General features: G+C 35.7%; 1 protein-coding gene across 4 annotated transcripts in view; it reads right to left on the bottom strand.

Moving 5' to 3' along the window:
- The window catches only part of Shab (Shaker cognate b), a 229,924-nt gene that overhangs the window by 162,676 nt on the left and 40,933 nt on the right, over positions 1–26,315 (bottom strand). The window contains exon 1 of one of the 4 annotated variants that reach the window (XM_074173721.1): positions 17,806–17,934. The exons of the other annotated variants lie outside the window; for them this stretch is intronic. The gene's annotated coding sequence lies outside the window, so the exon portion shown is untranslated. Of the gene's footprint in view, positions 1–17,805; positions 17,935–26,315 lie in introns of those variants that run through there. 4 annotated transcript variants of the gene reach the window in all.

Below are 26,315 nucleotides of genomic sequence, written 5' to 3' on the forward strand. Positions count from 1 at the left end.
AGCACTTACTCTGTGCCTGCCCCACTGGGGACCGAATCAGGTTTTGAGAGTTCGGCAGAGCCATACTCTTACCATCTGACCTGACAGACCACTCACCATATAAACTAATCGGCTTCGTTGAGCTGGGTTTATTTGGTCTATTGTGAATAGGTGTGAGCCACAATAAACTTTTGCGTGTTGCGGTGGAGGGTCGAATAGACCCACTCACTTTGGACCTGGCCTAACTCAACCACATCCTTCAACAGGCGAAGACATCAACATAGAAAATAAGGGTCACGGACAGGGCTGTAGCGAAAAGAAAAACCAGGGGGGGAGGTTATCCAAATTTTCCCAACTCCACCAGCAAAATTTGCCAACTTTCGAAAAAATGAAAGCCGAGGAATTAGTTACTACTATAATATATTGATTTTCTTACTTAGCTATCCAAAGATTGGCTGAATGCTTATGTCCGTTAGGGTATGCACAAACAAAAATAAATTTTGGTAATTATAAAAATAATATTGGGAATTATTCTACTTTGGAAGCTGGGATGATTCTACAACCGTGTTGTGAATCATACGTTAAAAAGTAAGACCTCGTTAGTCCTTAGCTCACACAAGTTTCTCAACTTCTGAGAGTTGTCGTTCGTATGGGGGCGACAGCTGATTAACGGAAAAACAGATTTTAAACAGATTTTTTTTGACCAAGGTCCTTGGTCTTCCAGAATATCCACTATGTATAAGAATATTCAATACAAATGAAAGGAAACAACACTTAAATATTGTGCTTATTGTTTTCTACTATTATTTTTTTATATATTCACGGCCCGAAATTTCCCAACTTTTCCAAATCGAATAAACAGCGAGAAGTTGGGAATTTTGTAAAATTGTCACTTCAAAATTTGTGGACTGTACAGGACTGTACTCTTACTTGGGAGAAATCAAACTTTTTTGAAGTTTTCAAACAACTTAGAAAATCAAAGTATGGGATCTTCAAGTTATGCATGTTGGGAAATCCCAACCTTGTCCTGGTTCTTTACCTTTCCTTATTACCTCTCCTTTTTTTCTCCCATTTTTAATTTGTTAATTTTTATTAATTTTTTCAATATTATTTTTTTTTCTATCTTCACTTCCCAACTTTTTCCAAGTCGAAAAAGCAGGGAGGAGGTTCTCCCCATCCCCCCATGGCGACGGCCCTGGTCACGAATCACATCAGGTGAGTAACCTAATATGAAACATGTTGGAATATAATACTCTGCGGGCAAAAATTCACATTACAGATACTCAATCGCTAATGAACATTCATTTTCCAAGAAGAACTGTAATCTGAGGAATATAATCAGACGAAGAAATGGGTTAGTAAAATCATGGATAATATTGGAAAAGTACATCCAGAAACACATACGGGAAAACCTAGACAAAGGGTCAGTCTAAAAAAAAACTGGAGAGTTAACAAATCAGGGATCAGATTAGAATAATTACAGATCTTCCCTATGAACGTGGTGTTTTCAAAACCTGAACAAAATTGAGCTACATTACGGAGATCTTGACTGTAGGTCGTGAAGCAAAAATACAGAACATAAAAATTACTTGTACAAACTAGTACAGAGAACCAAAAAGTTTGAAGTGGATGTCATAAAAATATGTGAGGCAAAACGCAATGATGAGGGAGACGCAGTATTTTCAGGAAATTTGGAAAATATGGAAAAGTTAGACATCTCCCAAGCAGCAGAGGTCAGCCTTACTTTGACAGAATACAAAAATAAATAATTTAAAAGCAGGACTCTAAATGTATGCAAACGAAGTATACTAGAGTAATCAAATCAAATGAATTCTCGTAGCAGTAAAATCAATGATATTAAAAAAGCTATTATAAACTTCAATTCCATGATATAAAAAAGCTGTAATGTATGTTTGGTATGAATATCTTGATTGAGTATTCATTTGTTTTTTCAAAGATGATTGAGTACTAAAATCTGTTTTTCATCTCACGAAATTGTTCAAAAGTCATTTCAAAATTTTATGACATGTGATAGATGTGGAGTTCAACTGTATTGACCATTTTTCGTCAACATAATAACAAAAATCAGTGGCACAACCAAGACACCAGTATAATCACTTTTTTTTGAAGAGAGCATTTATTGATATATAACAATCACATTTTGAAAATACAAGCAAAAGTATAACAAGAATAATAACAATAAATAAAATCAGAGGATGGAGTGTACAACTCCCGATAGACCAATGAACTGAAAAGCTGATATAAATGTGGAAGATATGTTAAACTCAAACATATTTTTCTTTCAGATATTTAGTTAGACGTTTTTGAAAAATTAAAATGGAATCACTACATTTAATATCATTGGGAAGTTTATTGTAGTCCAAGAGACCCTTGTGGAAAAGAGAATTCATTGTCATGGTATGTTTTGTTCGGGTAACATATAAATTCTTATTCCCTCGTGTAGGGTAATCATGGATTTCATTCTGATAAGTTATGAACTGGTTGAAATAGGTAGGAAATTTTCCAGTAATAATTTTGAAAATAAATATCATGGAAAAATAGGAAAGCCTGTCTTTTACAGATAGCCAATCAAGAACCTGAAGCATGGTCATTATAGGGGTGTATCTATTATATTTTAGGAGTATACGCATACATCTATTTTGTAGTTTTTGCAAAGAGGATATAGACTTTGCATCAAAAAGGTTGAGAAGTGTTGGACAGTAATCAAAATGAGGTCGAATTGTCGTATTATAGACTGTTAGTGATGTTTCAAATGTCAACGTGTTACTAATTCTTGTAAAAAAGAATATTTTTTTAATAATTTTGTTATGAATGTAATCAAAATGTTTTTTTAGGCTCAGAGTGTTGTCTATCATATGTATCGTTTATTTAGCACAAGCTAATGCAGTTACAATATTAGTCTTAATCTAGGTTAAAAATTCAAATGTCACAATTAAAATTTAAAATCATGTACATTGAAACATATAAATAAAAACAGCACAATAAATAAAATAAAAAGAAGAAAAAAAAACTGTATTAGCAGGTTCCTATACTAAACACTTTGTAGGTCTAAAAAGTGCACTTTTAATTTTCTTTTAAATATATTCAGAGAGGTAGTATTCTTAATATCCTCCGGTAGTTCGTTGAATGCTTGAACTCCTTTAATGAAAACTGTATTATTTGAATTGACATTACTAGTCTGACGTATATGAAAGTTATTGCGACTTCTTGTATTGTATTCATGATATTCAAAGTTATACTTTAATTTGTCATGTAGATATACAGGAACATCACCAGTTTTGATTTTAAAAATAAATATTAATGCTAAATAACGAAAGTAATTTTTTACTGATGACCATTTTAATGTATTCAACATTAATGTTATATGTGCTATTCTATCACAAGATAATATTACTCTCATTCCTCTATTTTGAAGTTTCTGAAGTCTTCCAATTTCATTTTGGTTTAGTAAGTACAAGATGGTTCCACAATAAGTAAAATGAGGTAAAATCAAGCTATTATACAAAAGTAAAAGCGACCATTGGTTTAAGTGCTTAGATTGCCTACTTAAGTAATTAATTTTGAATGTTATTGTTTTAATAATATATGAAGCATGTTCCTTAAAAAACATTCTATCATCTAAAATTACACCCAAATATTTAATTTTTCTTACTAACTCAATTTTATCATTTGATATTTTAATATTGTAATTATATTTTTTGAAGTCATGGTACTGCTTGTCATTTCCTATAATCATGAATTTTGTTTTATTTTTATTAATTTTTAACGAGTTGAAGCAGCACCAGTTATATACAGATTTTAGTGTCTCATTTATTACATTAATTATATCAAGCAGATCATTTGATGCATAATATATTAAAGTATCATCTGCAAACCGATGAACAAAGCATCCATCAATTATAAATGAAATATCATCGATATACAATTAAAATAGAAGAGGACCTAACACGCTACCTTGCGGTACACCACACTCGTTTATAATTTCTGAAGATAAAATGTTATTTAATTTTAATTTCTGTTTTCTATTATCTAAATATTCCATCATCCATTTTAAAGCATCATCAATAATACCAAAGCTTTCTAGTTTTCTAATAAGTAAAGAGCGGTTAACAGTTTCAAATGCCCTCTGAAGATCTAAAAAAACAGCACCTGTGATTAATTTATTATTTTGGTTTAGTTTCCACTCATCTAAAACATACTGCAGTGCTGTTTCGCAACTGTGTTTGCCCCTAAATCCTGATTGTACACTATTTAACAAACTATTTTCTTCTAAATATTCAACAAGTTGCCTATAGACTACTTTTTCCAATACTTTCTCAATAGTACAGAGCATATTGATTGGTCTAAGATCAGATGCCTTATTCGAATTAGCAACTTTAGCAATTGGTGTTATAGTTGAAATTTTTAAGAATAATGGAATGGTACTGGTTTCTATAGAAGGATCATGAATCCGAGGTATTTGAATTCCTCAACCAATTCAATTATTTCACTATATATTTTTATGTTTATGGATTTTTTGTCGATTAGATTATATTTATATTGAGTGGTTATGATCATTGATTTGGTTTTGTTTATATAGAGTTTCATTTTATTGATATTGAGGAATTCGGATATTCTAATAAGCATATTAATAATTTTTTTGACAGCATTCGTTAAGCTGATATCGTTTGCTGTCAGCAAAGTGTCATCTGAAAAGAGGTTTTTAAATTCACAGTCCTGAATACGATTGATGTCATTTAGATATAAAATACACAGTAACAGACCTAATACACTACCTTGTGGAACACCGGTATTGATGGCTTTTTTTGTTGAAATGTAGAGAACCAATTGAAAACGTTGCCAGTCAAACCATAGTACTGTAGTTTCATAAGTAGAACTGAAATATCATTAGTCTCGAAAGCTCGTTTAAAATCGAGGAACACTGCTACAATGTACCTATTTGCATCCATATCAATTTTCCATTTGGATAGTGTTACGTGAAGAGCAGTTTCACAGGAATGACCAGCACTAAACCCTGATTGGTATTCCATTAAAAGTTTATTTGTATTGATGTAGTCAAGAATTTGATCGTACACAGCTAATTCAAGTACTTTTTCCAAGCTTGGTAATGTATTGATAGGTCGGAAATTGATAGCCTCGTTTGTATTTATTATTTTGGGAACTGGTACAACTGTACTTGTTTTAAGCTAATGAGGAAAAACACCAGTGGTAAGTGACGTATTGATAAAGTTCAAGATTATCGGACCAATCACATGAAAGATACTTTTCAGCACTTTATTATTCAGAATATCTGAATTGCACTCATTCAAGGTTGAAGGCTTGAAAACTACCAGAGTGCATTCATTTATTGGAAGGTTATGGTTTGACCAAGGGTGGGCTAAGGGAATACTATTTTTAATTGATACTATACTATCAATGAAAAAAGAATTGAACATTTCAGCCTTGTCGTAATCTAAATTAGCTGTTGTTGTTTCAAAAATTATTTGGGTAGGTACAGGTGCATTATTGGGTTTGATAAGAGTTTTGAGTGTTTTCCACATTTTTCTCGGATTCCTTGAAAGATTACCTATTCCTGTTTTATAATAACTTAATTTTTTTATTTTGAGAAGATTCACCACTTCATTTCTGTGGTTTTTATATATATTCCAGTTCAATTGTCTTTCGTTTACATGAATGCTACTCCTAAATGCTTTATAAGCCCTATCTCTTGCTTTGCTACATACAACAACTTCATGGTCATACCAGGGCAGTTGATTTTTCTTTATTGTGAATGATTTCAATGGTGAAATTAGTTCTACCAGCCTTTTTATATTCTCCATCAGGTTGTCGTAAATAACATTAACATCAGTTGAGTACAAATACTACTAATACTAATTGTCTTTGTCTTTATTAGAACAGCATGAAAAACAATTTTTTTACACATAACTGCTGACCTAAAAGGCGAAGTTCAGTAGCCCACTACGTATAACCTAGTGAGGTCCTGCTCTACCACTTAACCTTTTACTTTACTATATTAGAGGCCGCAATTGATACATGCGAGGTCTCCTGCGAGGTCTCCAATTACACTAACCTAACCTACCTTATCCTACTTAACCTACAAGATTTTCCTAGTTTACATTCATTTAGAAGATCTTACACTAGAATAACTAAATAACTGTTTGTTTGCTCCAAAGGAATTATATCAGTAAACGCGTTTGATAAACTTCAACATATTTAAAATACATGGGCTAACAAATCAAAATCAAAACTGCATGGTTCAGATGTGATCGTAACATCAGTTAGAAGGGTTGAGAAATGCTGCGTTAACTATCAGTACTTCAGATTTCATCCTTTATTAAAAATTGAAAAATGGTTTTTTTGAATTTATAATTAGAGGTGTTTATAATATCTGAGGGCAATACATTCAGGATACTACCTATATTGTAAGAGAATGAAGTTTAAATAAACTTGAATTGTGTCGTGGGATATGGATTCGATTTTTCTGACGAATGTTTATAGAGTGAATTTGTGACCGAAATGATATTTTGTTATATAAATATTCAGGTGTCTTTTCTATCAAAATTCTGTGGAAGGTACATGCACTATGAAAAAATATTCTTTTCTTCATATTCAGCCAGCCAAGTTCCTTGAGTTTAACCGATACATGGGAATATCTTCTCAAACCGTATATGAATCTGATACACGAATTCTGAATTTTTTGTAATCGGGACTCATCTCTTATAGTTAGACAAGGACCATAAATCACATCTCCGAAGGTAAGCTGAGACAAGATCAATGATTCTGATAAAACAATTTTTGTTTGCTGATTCAGAATGTGTCGACATCCATACAGGAGTTTAATTTTACCGAAGGATTTTTTAATAAGGTGGTCGATATGTGCCGTGAATCGTAGTTGATAGTCCATATACAAGCCCAAGTTTCTGGCATTGTCAACTATTATTAATCCAGTGTTCAATAAATCAAGATTGTTCCTGCTAAAATTTCTAAAAATTTTTTTGAATCATTATTAAGATTTGATGAAAATTTAATCGACATTGTTATTACACTATGATCGGCAATTTTGGGAGTATTGTGAACTTTCACTTGAAAGGTACCTCGATTGGTCAATACATAATCAATTAAAGAGCTGCTGTTGTTAGTCACCCTTGTAACTAGTTGTTTTACACCAAGTATAGCTGTGAAACTTTTGAATTGTTGTACATTTCTCTCATTATTATTGGAATAATTCAGATTAAAGTCGCCGAGTAGAATACATCGGCGTTTTTCATCGAAAAAATGTTCTGCCCAAATTTCAAAATTATCCATGAATTGACTGAAGTTAGAATTAGGTGAACGATACAAACAGCCTAAGAGTATGTTCTCACCAGGCATCTTAAAGCTAATTATTGAACACCAATAAACCCTGTCAATACAAACTTTTTTATATATTTTAAAATCAAATTCCCTCCGTAAATAAATCACAACACCACCAGTATGCCTGCTAGATGAATCACAATCCTGTAGCCGTCAATATCAAGTTCAAAGTCTTCAATGTCGGTTGTTGTTCGGGCTTCGCTGAGTAAAACTACTGAAGGCCTGGTAACAAATGATGTCATGCACGAGTTGGTCATGATTTGCTATTAGGCTTTGTATATTTGTATAAATGATATCAGTAGTAAAGGGTATATTGAGATATTGATTCAGTTTTTTCGCTTCTGCTCAGGAGAAACATCCACAATTGTTGGTATATTGTTGATATAACGGATCTTCTTGTTGTTTACTCCCTGAGAAGTGAGATCTGCAAGCTTAGACTTGACTGAGAGATAAAATAAATAAATAAAATAAATAAAATATTTATTAATCCTTTCAACTATTGTTAACAATAGATAGGATAAGTCAAAAACAGTGTCATTAAGTTTTAATTGACAAACAGGACGAAACAAGCACAATGATGACTAACATAGACTATGTAAAATACACTTCGATATCATCTCAAAATTGAAAAGTATAATTCAAATTCCTCAACAGTATAGAAACATTCTCTGATAAGGAGTTCCCTAAGTCTATACTTAAAAACCGCCAGGGATCCCGCGTATTTTATTTCTTTCGGAAGACAGTTAAAAAAACGGCAGCCTGCATTGATGGGAGATTTTTTGTAATAGGAGTGTTTGGGCTTGTTCAATTTGATATCATTTTTATTTCTGGTATTGTAAGAATGTGAATCACTATTAATGGGAAATGAATGTTTGTTATTGAAAATATATGATAATAGTTTCATTAAACAAATTGATGTAACCGTGAGGATCCGTTTAGTTTTGAAAACCTGTCTGCATGATTGGCGACTACTAATGTTAAAGATAAGCCTTATAATTCTTTTCTGAGCAACAAAAATTCTTGTTATGTCTGATGCCTGACCCCATACTATAATATTGTAGGAAATTGCGGAATACACAAATGCATAGTAAACCTGTAATAATGAATCTGTGTTCAAAATATTTCTTAGTGTTGCCAAAATATAAAAGCTTTTGTTGATTTTTTTACATACTATTTGTATTTGATCTTCCCATATTAGGTTACAATCTATGAGCGTTCCTAAGAATTTAGATGAAGTGGAGGTTTCAACAATACTATTATTGACTTCGAAGGTGAAATTAGAAGGTATTCCATGTTTTGTGTGAAACTCAATTATTACTGTCTTACTTTGATTCATTATTAGTGTATTCTGCATACAGTAATCCGCAAAATCTTTCAAAACTGAGTCAGTTTTCAGCTGTAGTCTTTGGCGATCAGTGTCAGACATCACAATAGAGGTGTCATCAGCATACATGAAAACTCTACCGTACTTTATGTTATGAGGCAAGTCATTGACATAGGTAAGGAAGATCAAGGGACCCATGACACTTCCCTGCGGTGTTCCAAGATTAAATCGTATTCCTTCGATTTGGTTTCACCGATTCTCACGATGATCTTCCGATCTTCAAGAAAGGACGTTATCCAGTCGTTCACTGGGCCACGTAGACCTAGGTTGTTGAATTTTTCGGAGACGAAATTACGATTAACCGTGTCGAATGCCCGCGTTAGGTCAAACGATATGACAACAACATACTTATTTTTGTCCATCAGATCATTAATGTGTTGGACAAGTTCTGTTATGGCTGTTTCGGTAGATAGGCCAGGGCGGAAACCATGCTGGCAATCAGTAAGTAGTTTATGCTTTGTGAAGAAATCTGTAATTCTTTTGCAAATGATTTTTTCAATGATTTTGGAAAATATGTTCAGGAGAGCAATTGGGCGGTAGTTCTCTATGTTGCTTGTATCACCTTTTTTGAATATGGGAATGATGGCAGCCGATTTCAGAACACTAGGAAAAGTGCCTGAATTCACTGATAGGTTTATAATGTCAGCAAGGTATTGTGATATAATACAAGCACACTTTTTTATTATATCAACCGAAATTTCATCTAATCCAGTAGATTTTTTATTAGGTAAGTTAGCGATAACTTCTTCAACTTCCTCTTTAGTGGCCGATATGAATACAAGAGAATTACTTATGTAATTTTGTTTGGTCACCAAATACAATTATTCCAGGAACTATAATTTTGTTCTTGTTCCGTAAAACATAAAGGGCTTCATCACTGTTCGACAGAACTACTTTGATAGGTCTGTTTCTGTCTTCGGAAAATTTACCAAGTCTGAAAATCTTTCTGATGGTTACTTCATCAGAAAGGTCACCAAGAATTTCATTGATATTTTTTATATCTTCTTTGGCCCTGTCACGCTGATTATTCAGATTCTATTCTTGAATATTACATACAATAATATTAGATGCCCTTGATTGTCTCTCATGCATCTCTTGGACAATAAGATTGAGATTTTCGGCCATATTCTTTTCATTAGCTTTTACAACCATTTCTTGCAACTTGTTATTCTCTTCTACCAACTTTTTGTTGATTTCCAATACTTCATTTAATTTTTCAATGATTTTCGGTTCCTCCACTCTCAATCAACACTTGTTACATAAATCCTTTCATTAAAATCCAATCATTTTTTATTTCTTCCGTTCTCTGACAGGTTTTCCGTTATAATTCCATATTTCTATCAAATAATACGTTCCTATCGGAAATGGTATATATGGATATATCAGTTGAATTCAATAACAATGCCAATGTATCGCTGAATTCATCTATAGAAAACGATTCTTGGTAATGAAGTTTAATGGGTTTTGGCAATAAATGAAACAGTACTAATTAGAATTTTCGATCAGTTCACATAAACTTCAATTTTCCCCGATAGTTATTCCATTACAAGTTCAAATTAGCAGTCACAATTCGAGCGGAAACGGAAAGAGATTTTGATAGTCTTTCAATATAAATGTAAATTTTCATTGCAATTGTCAGATGTTCTCGGTCAGAGTGATTTGAAGCAAGTAAGTGTGAAAACAAGGTGGAAAAATGAGGTTATTATTTCAGGATAAACGAAATAAAATATTTTCGAGTTTGAATTCACATACAATATGATTTCTAGTGGGGAAAACAAACACATAAGTCAGACTCAGCTCAAGATTCCCGATTTGAAATTGAATCCTGATGTGTTGGTAAGTTTTGTCGTATCTCAGCTCCGGTTGAGGAAATTCTGCAATTCATTGGCGGGTTCTTTGCTCCAGACATTACGGCTTTATTTGTGCATTGCCCAACATCAACATACATGATAATGTCTGCCACAGTAGCAGACGGAACGTCAGGTATTACTACTCGGGCCCAACACATAGATGGCTCTAGTCTTATTCACTGCTTTTTCAGTCAGTAGGTACTAACCTCCAAAAGAAAGCTGTTGAAACTTCATGATATTCTAATCATAAGTTTGTAAGTTATTGTGCTAAAAGTGGCACTACTTTTGTTATTTCCAAAACAATGGATCAGAAACAATCTCGTGTTCGCAGACCTCAAAAAAATGCTCAACGGTATCGTCTCTCTGCATGGGACTTTTCTTCTCAGGGCGTCGTCATTTATATGAAGTCAAAGAAAAATGTTCGAAAATGGAAGTTGGAAATTTTGCTGGATATTTTATGAGAAAATGGCCTTTTCGGTTGTTTAGACAGAAAAATCGGGCTTTTCTCAAAGCAGCATCGATACAGTTCATGAGCAGCTTTCGTTTGAGAATGCGACCGCGTTTCTAGCGTCCGTCGTTCAGATTATATTCATGTTCCATTCTGGTTTTACAGCTGAAAATATACCCAAAAGAAAATATACCTAAAACATCACAATTTCGAACTCATTCAATCTTCGAAGTAACTACGTGAATCGATTAAGATCATTCGAAGTCAAACTCAAAACACAACCTCAAAGTCACCTTGCCTGCGTCGTGACTCATTTCAGCAACGGCATATGATATTGCAAAAGGTCATCCAAAGTCAAACTGAAAACGCACTCCAAAAGCCTCTTCGTCCAAGTAGTTCAATGTCGAAACCTTCGAAATAGTCGCGTGAATCAATGAAGGTCTTTCAATTTCAAACCGAAAACATTACCTCAAAGTCACCTTTTCTGCGTCGTGTGGCGTGGGTCAAGATCGTTCAAGGTCAAACTCAAAACACCCCCTCAAAGTCACCTTGGCTACTTTGTCTGACGTATGTAGATGTCATTGTCAGAACGCTCTTCAAAAGCCTTTTTCCATGCAGCTGAAGGTTGTTCAAGGTCCGTATCCCTCAATCTTCGTAATATCCGCGTGAAGTGAAGTCACTTTGGGTACTTTATGTGGTGTAGTGGTGACACGAGTCGCGTATCTGGCTCGTGTCAAAGTCAATTTGTCGAAAATATGGAAAGTGAATGAAGGTCATTCAATGTTAAATCCGAAACACCACCTCGAAGTCACCTTGTTTGCGTCACCGTGCGACGTGAAGGTCGTTCGAAGTTGAACTCATAGAGGTCATATCAAGGTTAAAAGTGGTGGAGAAAGGTTCTGAAATCGGCATAAACTAACTACTATGAAAATCAGGCCTATTTTGAGGCAAAAGATAAGTCGTTCTTAAAAAGTGGCATTGAAATGTTAGAGCGGCGCTGGAAAGATTGGGTGGTTGTGTGGAGATTACATTAATGAACAATTTCGAACAAAAAACGCGGTTTTTTCCTCAGGTCCGGGACTTTTCAGCCCATTTGTTAAAATCTGCAGACCACTACTAGTGAAACCGAAAACAACGACCAACGATTTTAATTCATCGAAAGACACTTGCTATGTATTTTTACCCAAAATTCAAAACTGACAATGCTTTTTTTCCAGTTGAATTATATTGGGATTGTGAATCGAAATAAGAAGTAACAATAGAATAATACTAGGGATTATTTTTCGTCTAATAACGATTTAGAAAGTCTTCCTGGGTCATCCTAGCAATGAATCGGTTTGGAACAACTACAGGGCTAGTCACTGGACACTGTCCATTGAAGGACACCTGAACAAAATAGGGCTGTACGTTGGAAAACTTCAACTGCAGGAAATGAGACAGAAACAGCTTGTCATGTTTTAAACGATGATGTTCGGAAGAATATAACATACATCAAGCAAGTGACCTGGACAAACTAGTACAGGACACAAGCTGTCATGAAAAATAATGGAGACAAACGCAACAAGTCCATGAGGCTGCAGTGTTTTCGAGTAGTTGAAAACAAAAAAAGAACATCTATATCATAGGTGTTAAATGAAAGGGTTTGCTAAAAGGAATGTTATAAAAAGGCTGATGTTATTCGGAATATATGCCTCCGCAGCCTCCACGGAGAAAATGTGTATCCGCAGAAATCAATATGCTGAGTCGTACAAACTAAAAAGAATTAAAAAAATTATAGTAAAAAACAATTTTTAAAACAAGTTCAAATTAAAATGTGAATTAAAAATATATAAAATAAGTTTTGCTCAGAATATAGAATTGATTTTGGTGAACTGAATTATACCAATCTACTTACTGAATATTGTAATTAATTATAATTAACAACATATCTTCCACAAAACTTATACGATTATTGTCGTTTCAATTTCACAAGAAATAGTGAGTTCTTAATTGAATTACTCATCAAAAAGTAGTTTCTTCGTCTTGATAATATTACTATTTTAAAAATCATCAGACATATTAGATACATATTTAAAAAAATGAAAAACATTGCAACAACCAAATTTCCGAGACAACACCAACACAAAACGACATGAAACAAACGATAGGCTTTATCTGTGATTGTGATAAAGTGGTGTCTGTTTTTTAATCAATGTCTGAAAGAAAAAAATTGAATTTACCCTTTTTTTTCTTTTCGCCATCACGAAAAAACTACTTTTCGGTGAGTAATTTAACCAAGAACTCGTGGAAGGTACGTTTCGTGGAAAGTATGTTCATGAAAATGCATTATTACGTAGCCCTGAAGAAGAATTTGATTGAATTCGAAATGTTGGCGCAAATCTGCCGAAAACATCGCCGCTGTCTGTAAGAGTGTGCAGGAGAATACGAGGCAGTCGATTTCGCGTCGCTAACAAGAAGTCGGCCTTCCGCAGACCACAACTTGGCGAATTCTGCGTCTTGACTTGGGCCTGCACCAGAACATAATTCAATTGACTCAGGAACTGAAGGTAAACGACTATAGACAACGACATGTTCGCTGAATTGGCTCTGGAACAATTGGCAACTGACCAATTATTTTCATCATCCATTTGTGGATGAATGGGTACGTGAACAAACAAAATTGTCGAATTTAGAACGATACCAATCTACATGAGATCCAACAGCGTTCAATGTATCCCGAAAAAGTCACTGTTTGTTGTGCATTTTGGGCTGGCGGCGTCTTCGGTCCATATATCTTTGAGAATAACGTTGGCCAATTCATCACTGTCAACTACGAGCACTATTGGTCACTGATTACTAACTAGGTTTGGCCTGAATTGTATGATCTGGACACCAACAACATGGTTGTTTCACGTGGAGGTGATATGAACTGGCCACCGAGATCATGTGATTTCACCCCGTTAGAGTTTTTCTTGTGGGGTTTTCTTAAGTCGCAGGTGTATGCGAATAAACCACAAACCACAGCGGTTCTCGAATGAATGTACAAGTTCACTTACCCTATATTACTTCATACAACCAAAAAATTAAGTTATTTCTCATTCTTCCATCGGAATTATTTTCTACTGAACTAATTAAATAATTCAGTATCTAGATAAATCCTTATCACACCGCACTCAGAAAGGGGTTCCTGACGTTTTCCAGAGGTTTCGTGACTAACTAGATATATATGGATATTCATTCGTGAAATTAGGGAAGTGAGATAACAGTTTCACGCATATGGCGCGTCTGTTTGATAGATAACCTGCCGTCATTTGTTTCAATGGTTTTATTACTTTGAATGTTGACAAACCTGTTGTTACTTCTTATCACGAATCGATAGGAGAAATTAATACATGGAAATTGTATAAAACTTCTCGAGTAAAATGTTTTTGCTTGTGATACAAGTATTTATGTGAATTTCCACGATCTCAAAAATGTAAATGAGACCAGAACATGCTCTTACCGACCCGACATCACACCACAATCCACATTTTTTTCTCGAACACTCAAGATCTCTCTAATTAAGCCGATTTTTGAATTCATCATAGCTAGACTAGTGCCGTTATTCCGGGTCACAACGAAATTGATATACACGGTGCCATTCAGTTGTTTCTGTGGTAAGAAATTTGAACTTCTGAACGAAGAATGGGAAGGGAAGGGAAGGGAAAGGAAGGGAAGGGAAGGGAAGGGAAGGGAAGGGAAGGGAAGGGAAGGGAAGGGAAGGGAAGGGAAGGGAAGGGAAGGGAAGGGAAGGGAAGGGAAGGGAAGGAAGGGAAGGGAAGGGAAGGGAAGGGAAGGGAAGGGAAGGGAAGGGAAGGGAAGGGAAGGGAAGGGAAGGGAAGGGAAGGGAAGGGAAGGGAAGGGAAGGGAAGGGAAGGGAAGGGAAGGGAAGGGAAGGGAAGGGAAGGGAAGGGAAGGGAAGGGAAGGAAGGGAAGGGAAGGGAAGGAAGGGAAGGGAAGGGAAGGGAAGGGAAGGGAAGGGAAGGGAAGGGAAGGGAAGGGAAGGGAGGGAAGGGAAGGGAAGGGAAGGGAAGGGAAGGGAAGGGAAGGGAAGGGAAGGGAAGGAAGGGAAGGGAAGGGAAGGGAAGGGAAGGGAAGGGAAGGGAAGGGAAGGGAAGGGAAGGGAAGGGAAGGGAAGGGAAGGGAAGGAAGAGAGAGAAAAGAGGAAAGCCAGGAAAAAAGCAAAGAAAATGAAGGAAATAGATGGAAGTGGGGTGGCGTGAAGGAGGGTATTACCGTTTCTGACTAGAAAACTTGTCAGAAACGGTAATAGTTACAATTAAACACTTCTTGGTCCGATTCATATTGAGAATGAGGGTTTGAAAATAATCTATACTATACGTACACGTTGAAGTATTGAATTTTGCTTGGAACAACAACGTTTTTTAGCTGTCAGTTTTCCGTATTTCCACAAATTTATTGAAAAATTTGACACCTCTACATTCTGTAAAATATTGATCGAAATGGATGATAAAAATCTAGTTTATTTTGTGTGTTACTTTAGCATTTTTTGAAAGAGTTTCTTTATTTCCTTTGATCTACAGTATCAATTAGAAAATAAATAAATTCAATTAGAGTTGAAATGTTCATTTTTTTGGGGTGGCTTCCCAGATGTCGGCATTGAACAGTAGGTGTATGTATTATTTTTTCCGGGGTGTTAAATCTCTATTGAATTGCGCTGATGAAAATTTATGAATGCAAAATTACCAGTTGAGGGATAAAAGATGAAATTCAGATAATCTGAGTAGAGTATTATATTTCAGCAGTTATAAGAAGAAGCACTTCGTTTTTTGAATAAGCAAGATTCCAGTAGAAATGTTGTACAATTCTACAAGGGCACTCATTGATATCGAGGCTTGAAGGTCAAAGATCTCTTGAAAGTAGATCATATTGTCAAGATTTCAACCCAAAATATATATTCAGTTAACTAGTTTAGTGATCCAATAATTTTTCTGAAATAAGGTTGGTTGGGTAACAGGATTTTTTTAAACAATTTTTTGCCAACGTTTCGAATTTAATTTGAATTGGATTCGAAACGTCTTGACGTGGTTTTTAGTGCCGATAATTTATCGCTTTTAAACGACTGTTGTCTTGAAAATATTATTCAATGTTTTCAGTAAAATCGCATTCAAAAATGTTTCCTGTATGTTAAAACAAATCCGAAATGACTAAATGATATTTCTCTTTTCCACACATTTTATATTTAATGTTATTAATACTTCCGATACAGTTTCACAGCATCCAGCAAATAAAGAAGATAGTTTGAATAACCAAATTTAAATTTCTATCAAAATACTGAATTTTCCATCTTCTTCCAAACAAATCAAAATATTTGATGAAATTGTAGAAACAACTCTTCAAGAAATATCTATCGTTTCTGATCAGCAGCAACATTTAACATTTTTGGGAATTTATGTTGGAAGTAATTGTTGAAACTTCACTATCATTTATCATTTCAATAAATGAAATTGTTTCATAATGAACAATCAATTAATAATTGACTGTGTTGAAAATAAATCTTCCAAAAAGTAATATTTCATGTTCATATTGTGAATTATTTTAACGATGAAAAGTATTTGTTTCATGGTGAAATAGTTATTTATGTATCAAGGGAATTAGGAGGGCCTTAATTACCGATGGCAAAGTTTGCGTCCCGAGGGCCTCTGGCCCGAGGGAATGAATGAAAAGCTACCGAGAATCCAGCAGACGAAACTTGGTTTGAGACCCATGATGTTGTCAAATATGGCTGGGTAGACGAAACCAAGTATTGTGCTTTGAACACACCTTTGAGGGGAAAACGTGTTATAATTCTGCATGCCGGGAATGAAAGTGGTTTCGTACCTAACGCTTTGCTTCTGTCGGCCAGAAATATAAAAGATTCGTCTGCTGATTATCACGAAGATATGACTGCGGCTTCATTCGAAACCTGGTTCAGTGAGCAGCTTCTCCCAAATATTCCTCCAAACTCGGTTATTGTTATGGATAACGCTTCGTATCATTCTCGGTTATTGACTACAATACCAAACAATAACAAAAAAACAGATATTGTTAATTTTATGCGAAATCATGACATGAAATGGAAACAACGTAATTTCATAAAAGAGTATATTATTGATTCGATGTGTGAAACACGTGGTCATATTCTCTTACGTTTGCCGCCATACTATTGTGTGTTCAATCCAATTGAAATGGTTTGGGCCACAATGAAAGAAAGCTTGCGGAAATGTAATCAGTCACCGACTTTGAATGCTGTAGTGCTTGACAATATAAGGCGAGTGGTGAATAAAGTAAGTATTAGTGATGTGTGGAAGAACTGTGTGGCCTACGTTCTAAAATAAGAGAACAAATATTATGTGCGAAGTTCCTTAAATCCGATCGTTATTCAACCCGATGATGATTCCACCTCATCTGAATATAGCGAAGAAGAATTTTAATTTTTCTATAAATTTTTTTGGTCTCCATTATTTTGTAAATATATGTTTGACGAGAATTTGGTGTGATTATTTGTGTTTTCATTGTATTTTAGAGTTTTTGACTCGGAAATCAACCACCTCAAATTTCGAAGTTTTTCATAATCACCCATGGTGAAAAAATTCAGTTGAGACAACTTTTTCATGGGGTGATCAATTGCTATGATTGTAAGAATAAGTAACTGAAAAACTACCACTGAAAAATAATATGCCGACGCCTATGTCGAGGCGGGAATTCCTTCTCTGTGCTGTTCCAATTGGTATTGGAAATACTATACTCACTTTGCAGACCAAATGCTCTTGTCCTTCTTTAATATACCTTTAGTGTTGTTTCAGGTATATTTCTTCATTCAAATCCGCGTTTAGGAAAGCCGTTTTGATGAACGTGAATTTTTTTCCTTCCAGCAATGGTTAAGAGAAGATGAAATGCTGTTTTTTTGACTACCGGACCAGAAACTCCATCATAATCAAGACCATATTTTTGAGAAAAACCTCAGCAAAAATCCTTGCTTTATATCTGGATATGTTGCCTTGATCATCGGTTAGCAAATTACCTTCACAAATACTTCTTCAAAAATTCAGGTGAAAAAAAGTTCATTTTTGTCAATACATTCTTCGAAGCAATCTACTCGTGGATTTTTTCACCCAACGCCCTATTGAATAGAACCTATTCAATTCCAAGCAGAACTAACACAATCTAACACAATTGAAAATAAGTCCTTAATTGCGCATCACTATCGAGTGAAAGGTTCTATTCTACTAATATTAATGGATAATGCGACCTCGATATTATCTGTCTAGCCCTGCTTGGTGTATTATCTATAGGCGAGGATGATTGCCAAACGAATAATCCAATTAATAAATAATGTATAGAATACACGTAAAATCGATTCGTAGTAAATAATGGTCTATCACGTTTGTTTTTCTTCGTTCTAATCGAAAATGAGGATTCTACTTATTGAAGGGTTGTATAAAAAACGGTGAAATATCAAAGCTAGAATCAACTATAGAGTCATTTATTTCTTACGAAATTAATTTTTTATAGATATAGATATAGATGTATGTAGTGGATCACATTCATTGGGAAAAACTTCGGAAAGTTTAGTACACAAAGACGAGTACACAATTCGAGGTATGTTTCGAACTCCGATGAGCAGCAATAGTTTGCCGCGTACTTCTGATATCCATTGAAGACAGACAATTCGCATACTAAATAAGATGTTTGAGTCTCCAGTCAGGGATAGCTTTTTCTTGATTGTATAAATGAGTAGGTATAATTTTCTTTGGAGAAAATAACCAAAGAAACCACGGCAAAACCCGGAAACAAATCAAAGCAATTTGGAAGGTCCTAAGTAGCAGTCATCACATCACTCCCCTCAGCAATCTACGGTATCGATCAGATGAAAAATAATAAAAACGGTGGGCGTAGCGTAATCTAAGTAAATATGTAAAAACTACGCCCAACGATTTGATTATTTTTTTATCTGATCAATACCGTAGATTGCTGGGAAGAGTTTCTGATTTTGGTACTCAATTCTTCTCAATCTGTTTAGTTCACTTAATGCCTCAGTATTACAAGGTGATATGTAGTCATCCATTTTGTAGCTGCTGCCATCCTGAATTTGCATCTTTTTTAGAGTGTACTACTATTCTATTTTTTACTCTAATTACCTAACGAATCATCTTCAGAAGATTCGTACCGTGATTAGAAAACACTCAACCAAATTTTCAGAATTCGACTGTACTATACAAGAATCTTTTCTCTCTTTCTTTCTTTTTTCCTTATAAAGCTTCCCCACAAAGATACTTCATAGCTTGCTTTGCCAAAACCAAAAAGGGACCACTTTCTATCTCCAGCGAGTTCACATCTTGATTAATAGATGAATAATATATCGGCATGTACATAGAAAAAAGCAACTATATGTTGACCTGATTCGCTTCGACCTTTCTATTTCGGAATTTTCTCGAACCTGGCTCCTCTCGTGCATCTTTAATATACCCGGCTGCGAAATGGGCTCTATATCAGCGGGTTAATGCGGAAATGTATCACGATCTCGCCTGTGGTATCCGTCGAATTGAAAAAGAGAATTCAATAGAAGAAGATTCATCATTATTACTCGCGCTCCAGTTCAAATTACCGACACTAAGCTTCTGATTTCTCTTGTAAGTTGAAAATGAGAGCGAGGGATTCTTTTTATAAATTTGATGTCAGGAAAGACTATTTTTATTTATGAAGTGTCACCACAGAAATAATTAATGAGAGAAGGAAAGATATCATTCCTGCATATACCGTTCAACAGAAAAACTAATGAAAAATTAGGTCATAGAGTTCATAGAGCACGCCTGTTTATTCTGATCAGTATGTCAACAAAAACTCAAACCATCATCCAGGACGAAAACTTGCTAAGAAAAACTTCATCATCTTAACCAAGCACTACAGGCCCAAAAAAATACTTCAACCGTCACCACGATCAAGCGCCCGCAGTCTCCTTACCTTGATAAACGAAGTTATGGACCGCATCAGAAAACTGGCGAGAGCTGCCAGACAAAAACTATATCCAATTATAGGTCGAAAAAGTAACATGGGACTCCAAGTTAAGTTGCTGATAATAGAGACCGTATTACTACCAATAACACAGCTCTGCAAAAAAACTTTTTAAAAAATTGTTTTGATTTCGTTGACTGATCTTTATGTAGTTTTCTGCGCTGATTTAAAAAATGGCATTTGTTTTTATCTATCACGTAAGGTTTGCCTACAAAATAATGATATAATTGAAAAAGTACAAAAAACGAGGAATTGTAGATTTATTTTTATTATTTGAACATGAAGTAAAAGCAAAAAAACAATGCTACTTAGCTAAACTAAGCATAAGCACTTTGCAAACACTTGAAACACAAGTTTTTGCAAAGTGATTATAAGTCTTTGTAAAAACGTTTTCTTTTTCCGTCGAAGCTTCTTTTGGTACTTTTTCGGCTGTGCTCTTGTAAATTTTTCCTTTTCGGTAGTCTGCCATCATGTTAACATTCCACCGTCCTTGGTATCTGCGTTCCATTTCTTTTATGTCTTGATGGAACCGTTCTTCTTGTTTCTTTCTCACTTATAGCCCCTAGATTTTCGGGAAAGCAGTCCAGATGTGAGTGAAGGAAATGGACTTTGACACTCATGTTGCAGCCCAACATTTTGTAATTTTGTATCAATTCAGCAACCAAAGTTTTGTAGTTTGGGTGTTTTTTGTTTCCAAGAAAGCCTGTTATAACAAGTTTAAATGAATTCCAGGCATTTTTTTCTATCATTTCCATCATAGTGACAAAAGCTTTCATCTTTTAAAAGTTTTCTTATATCAGGCCCAACGAAGACTCCTTCTTTTAGTTTAGCATCGGATAGACCAGGAAACTTCTCAGAAAGATACTTGAAACAATCTCCTTCTTTGTCTAATGCTTTCACAAACTGTTTCATCAGCCCTAATTTGATATGGGGTGGTGGAAGTAAGATTTTTTTAGGATCCACTAAACTTTGTTTTTCAACATTTTTAACTCCAGGAATAAGACCCTTTCTTATTGGCCACATCTGCTTGACATAGTGTTGTTTTCTGTCACGGCTATCCCATTCACATAGGAAACATGGAAACTCAGTGTAACCACTTTGTTGACCTCATAACAATGAAATAACTTTCAAGTCTCCCGAAATGGTCCACTTATGATTAGAGTATCTGAGCTTATCAAGAACAAATTCAAGATTTTCGTAGCATTCTTTCAAATGGACTGAGTGTCCAACAGACACAGAAGCATATTGATTCCCATTGTGAAGAAGTACAGCTTTCAAACTTCTTTTGATGAATCGATGAAAAGTCTCCATTTCTCTGGTTAAAACGTTATGTTGAACATTTCCATGACGCCGGGTACATTGTTGCAGAAAACTAGGTCAACCTCTTGTGTAAAAAAAGGGACAAATTCCCTTTCTCTAAATCGGTACCATGAAAATGAAACACCGGAGGCTAACATATGTCTTTCTTTTAGTCTAGACTCTAAAACTTCTGCTGAGTCCTTTGGGAGGCCCAGATCTCGTACTAAATCGTTCAAGTCTGATTGAGAGAAAAGTTCAGGGTCATTGGTACCTGGATCGTAGCTGTCATCACTGTCGCTACTGCTACTATGTGTTTTTGCGTCTAAATGGTTTAAAATGTTGTCCAAGGTATCCGGAGGTGAAGAAATAGGTAAGTTAGGTCTATGAGGAACAGGGCGAACAGCTGAACGTATGTTGGTGGGGTATGAAATATCCTTTCTGTTTTTCAAATTGAAACCTTGCACTGAACAAGAACAAAAATAACAGTCATAACAACCATGGGTACTCCAAAACGAAATGATTTTTTCTTACCTTGAAACCATTGTCTAAGTTCTTCAACACACACTATAAGGGGAGCCCAAGATTTATCTTGGTCCCCTAATTTAAAACCAAAGTATGCAAAGTTCACCTTCTGAACAAAATTAGAAATATTACTTTGTTGCTTTTTGATGGTATAAGCCCCACAAATATAACAGAAACTGTTAGGTCTAGTAGCCATTTCTTCTCAAAACGGTAGCACAAAACTGTTTGATGTGTACACCACAGTGGCTGGCTCCACACTGATCGAGTCACTGCCTGCAACTAAGCCCGGCCGTACACGGACCACATATTTGCAGTAAAGGCAACCACAATATTGTGGCCACGTTGACTGCACTTCGCGGTTGACCTAACCACATTTTTGTGGTCGATCTATATTTTGTGGTGTCAGAGTTTAGTGCCAGTTTCAAAATAGATTTCGAAGAAGCACTACTACTTCTTATTTTGAGGAGAAGGAGAAGACGTAGAACAGTACGATCGCTTTGGGTACATCCACTTCTGGCAGCGCGACAACAAGAGGGAAATTTCATTTTAACAAAACGAAAAACATTTTTTTTTACTTCAGAATGTCCATTAGTTCTTTTGATGAATTAATTAGAATTTTGAAATCAGAAATTGAACGCTGTGAGACCAATATGAGAAAAAGTACACGACGGTGTACGCGGTTGGGTACGACTGCAAGTTTGTGGTTAGTGTACGGCGGATGCCGCGATGACATTTCGGCGGAGATCAGCAGCAAGTTGACTGCAGACGCCCGTTTTGACTTTTGTGAACGCCCGTGTACGTGTAGTACAGTATTTCTTATAGGCGGCTTGTGTTCGCTGGAACTCGACTGCAATTGTGTGGTCGATCCGACCGCAAAATGTGGCTCGTGTACGGGCTCTCTAAGGTCACGCGCGGCGCCTAGCAGACAGTAAGTTTAGGGAGGGGGCAGATAGACTGACACATATATGCCTTGTTCCAGTAGGAACTGGATTTTTCCAGTTTTGTTATCGAAATAAATAGATTAAAACCGTATTTTATCTTAGATATACACTCACATTGTGTAGTAACTTGTTCATCATAAAAGCTCCATAATTAAGACTGAATTTACCGCTTATATAGGCTATATAATACAGAATCATCGAACCTATACCGAACCTAAAAACCCATTTAATGAGAAAATTTCAGGTGAAATTTGTGACTTATCTATAGGTGATAGAATTTTTTCCGTAATCTGCAAACAAAATACTGTTAAATATCCTACAATTTTTTCGTCGCAGACCTGCGTAATCCTGTATGCTTGCACTGCATGGGGCCAGTGCGCAGCGACATACAGACGAAATATCCAGACGTTTATGAATGCGTGTGAGCCACCGTAAACGCTTCAAGATACATACCGAACAGATATATATTCCGGGACCAGGACCTGAACATCCACTACGTAGACGCGTATATGAGAGAACAGCAGAAAATGTGTTTGACAGAATCCCATCGCACGCCAATACAACGCTACGCGATCTATATGAAGCATTGAATAGTTATGACCTCAAATTCCAAGAAAGAGAAACACAGAAGGCCAACCAAGCAGAATCAGAGACCACCCCTGAGGGTCGCTATCAGGTGGCTTCGGTAAGTATAAAAACCAGATTTCAAAACCACTTCTTTTGCAGATTCACTGAGAAACACCTGTTCGCGATCTAAAGACGCTCGTCTCCGGTTAGTTTTTGGGGGCCCCATGCAATAACTACATTCAAGTAAAGTCACGATTCAATAAAATATTAGATAAGAAAATGAAAGAACCTAAAGGCTGGTGTCGACCGCAGTAGGTCAGATTCCAATCTTGTTGTCCATCAGTAACTTGAGGAGCGCTCCGGAGGAGCGGGGTTGGATGGACGAGATGGGATGTTCTGCGCACAGTAACCGTGTGGGGAAGATTTCATCTCAGGGCATTCCACCCGGGAGGGGGCATGGGGGGGTTACCTTGATAAACAAAGCCATGGACCGCATCGGAAAACTGTTCAAAGGTCACATTATTAGAACCAATGGCATGCCTAATAATTAACTACGCATCTTCATCAGATCGGCCAAGGACAAAAAACAGCTTCTGTCATCTACCGGTGTTTACAAAATGCACAGTTCTTTAGGCTTAGTTTACATCGTGAATATTGAACGCAGCATCAACACCAGGATACAAGTACACACGCGTAGCAAATATCAGCAATTGCAGCACGTGTTCTATCAGAAATAGACCACGAAATAAAATTTGAAAAAACTGCTCTATTGTCCTGATACAATGCATGACCACGCGCGACTTCATAGAAATCGCAATATTTTCAACAGAATAAAAGGAAGTGAATGGGTCAACGAGTGAACAATCGTTTTATTATATGTCAACGACTTATTGGAAAAAACCAAGAATCTAATATATTGCTTTACTGACGACAGCACACTTGTCTCGCCATTCCATTTGGATTCCAGCACATTGGCTACGGATGCACGTCTTCACCGACAGCAGGAGGTTGCATATCTTAATGAGGTTCTAGAAGTGATTTTGAATTGGGATGAAAGTAACTAGATTCAATTCAATGCCACAAAAACCCAGGCATCGGTTTTCTCCAAAAAGATGAATGTCTGCGAACCAGATATAATAATGGCAGGTCCGATACCTCCGCTTTCTGCTTCGATGAATTTGTAGGGGGTTAAAATGGACACCAATATGTTTTGGCACAATCATGTCGCTGGAATTGCAAAGGCTGCTTCTCAAAAGTTTGGGACACTGCAACTTTTGATGATTTATTAAGCTCAGATCAGACCTTCTTTGGAGTATTGTACTCATGTATGGAGCTCCGACCCCAACCATACCCTGAAGCTGCTGGTTTCCATCCAGAAAAGAGCCATCCACCTCATTGGAGACGCGAACATCACTTGCAACCTTGATAGTCTGGAACTTCGAAGAAAGGTTGAAGATTTGCCTCTCTTCTATAGATACTTTCACGGAAAGTGTTGAGGTGACTTGGCACATTTGATTTCACCAGGACGGTTCATATAATAAATTAGCGACGAACTGTGGCTGCTTATCGTTTCGAGGTTCAACTCAGTACACCTCGAATTTCACTGTTTGAAAAGTCTTTCAATTGGAGAACGGTGTTTATATGGAAAAAACTTCGTGAGAACGTTTTTCCGGATTTGATGTGAATCACTACTTTCGCACAGGCACCGCTCTAAGAGCGCTTCAAGGATTTTCCTGTAGTGCTTGTGATTTGCCTAAAAAAACGAGATGAACATGAATCACACGATTAAATTTCCTTTTTTTTTAATTTACACTGCTTTTATCATTTAACACCCTTGCCAATATTTTTAATTATTCAATAGTTTGAACAGAATCACAACAGATCCATAGAATGGGCCCACCGGGGAAACCACCGTAAAAAAACCCGCTAAGTACACTACCTCAAAGGTGGCGTGAAAACTCTTTCAACTATTTGAATCGTTATATATCAGAAACGGTGGCTCTTTAAAGAAAATTATACCAATATTTTCTATAGATAATTATCTGGTTTACAATTTTTGTCTGAGCTGATTTTATGATAAAACTGACCGTTATGCTGAAAATCGCGAAAAGCCCGTTTTTGGACCCCTAGTAATTTTTTTTAGGTATCAGATCGATGAGGATTTTCCAGTTTCCATTTATGACGACTTTTTTAACAATCCCACTAATTTTGAGCTGGGTGCGAATTTTTGTACCTACACTCGTATTTTTTAGTCAGATTTGGCCGGATAATAGTTGGGCTGTTGCTTTTGTTGGGCTTTGTTATATGTCAAGCTTTCGGTATATTTCACACCTTCATCAGGACAAGTACAATAATAAGATTATATATGTTGCAAAAAATATATAAATATGGAGAACTTACTAACCTGAAAATAAAATATAAAATGGTTCAAAAACAGATAAACAAAAATCAAATTTAGTATACAGAATTTCTTGTATGGATTCTTCAAAAACACATATAGGACAAACAATTAGACCTCTAAGTAGTCGCATCACTTCCTATAAGAGCGACTGTATACGAAATGTTAATTCTTGTGCATTAACAGAAAAGGTTAATTCGGAGGATCATAAAATGAATTTTGAAAATCCACATATTTAAGATAGAGAAATGAATACAACTAAAAGAATATTTTTGGAAATTAAACATTCAATGAATAATAGAACTGTTATTGAAAGTCTCAGCAAAATTTACACATACCTACTGAAATATGACAAAAAAATAAAAGATCTAGTAATTCGAGTATTATTCAGAATTCTCCCACTTGACATTGTCAGTCAAATTTTGATCAACCGTCATCATTTCAAGTTTTTTCTATCTGTTTTTGAACCATTTTATATTTTATTCTCACGTTAGTAAATTCTTCATATTTATATACACAC

This window comes from Leptinotarsa decemlineata, unplaced genomic scaffold (assembly GCF_025532065.1).
Source record: "Leptinotarsa decemlineata unplaced genomic scaffold, Ldec_3_MD MMD2_P_RNA_scaffold_12, whole genome shotgun sequence".
In the NCBI taxonomy this organism is placed as follows: Eukaryota; Metazoa; Arthropoda; class Insecta; order Coleoptera; family Chrysomelidae; genus Leptinotarsa; species Leptinotarsa decemlineata.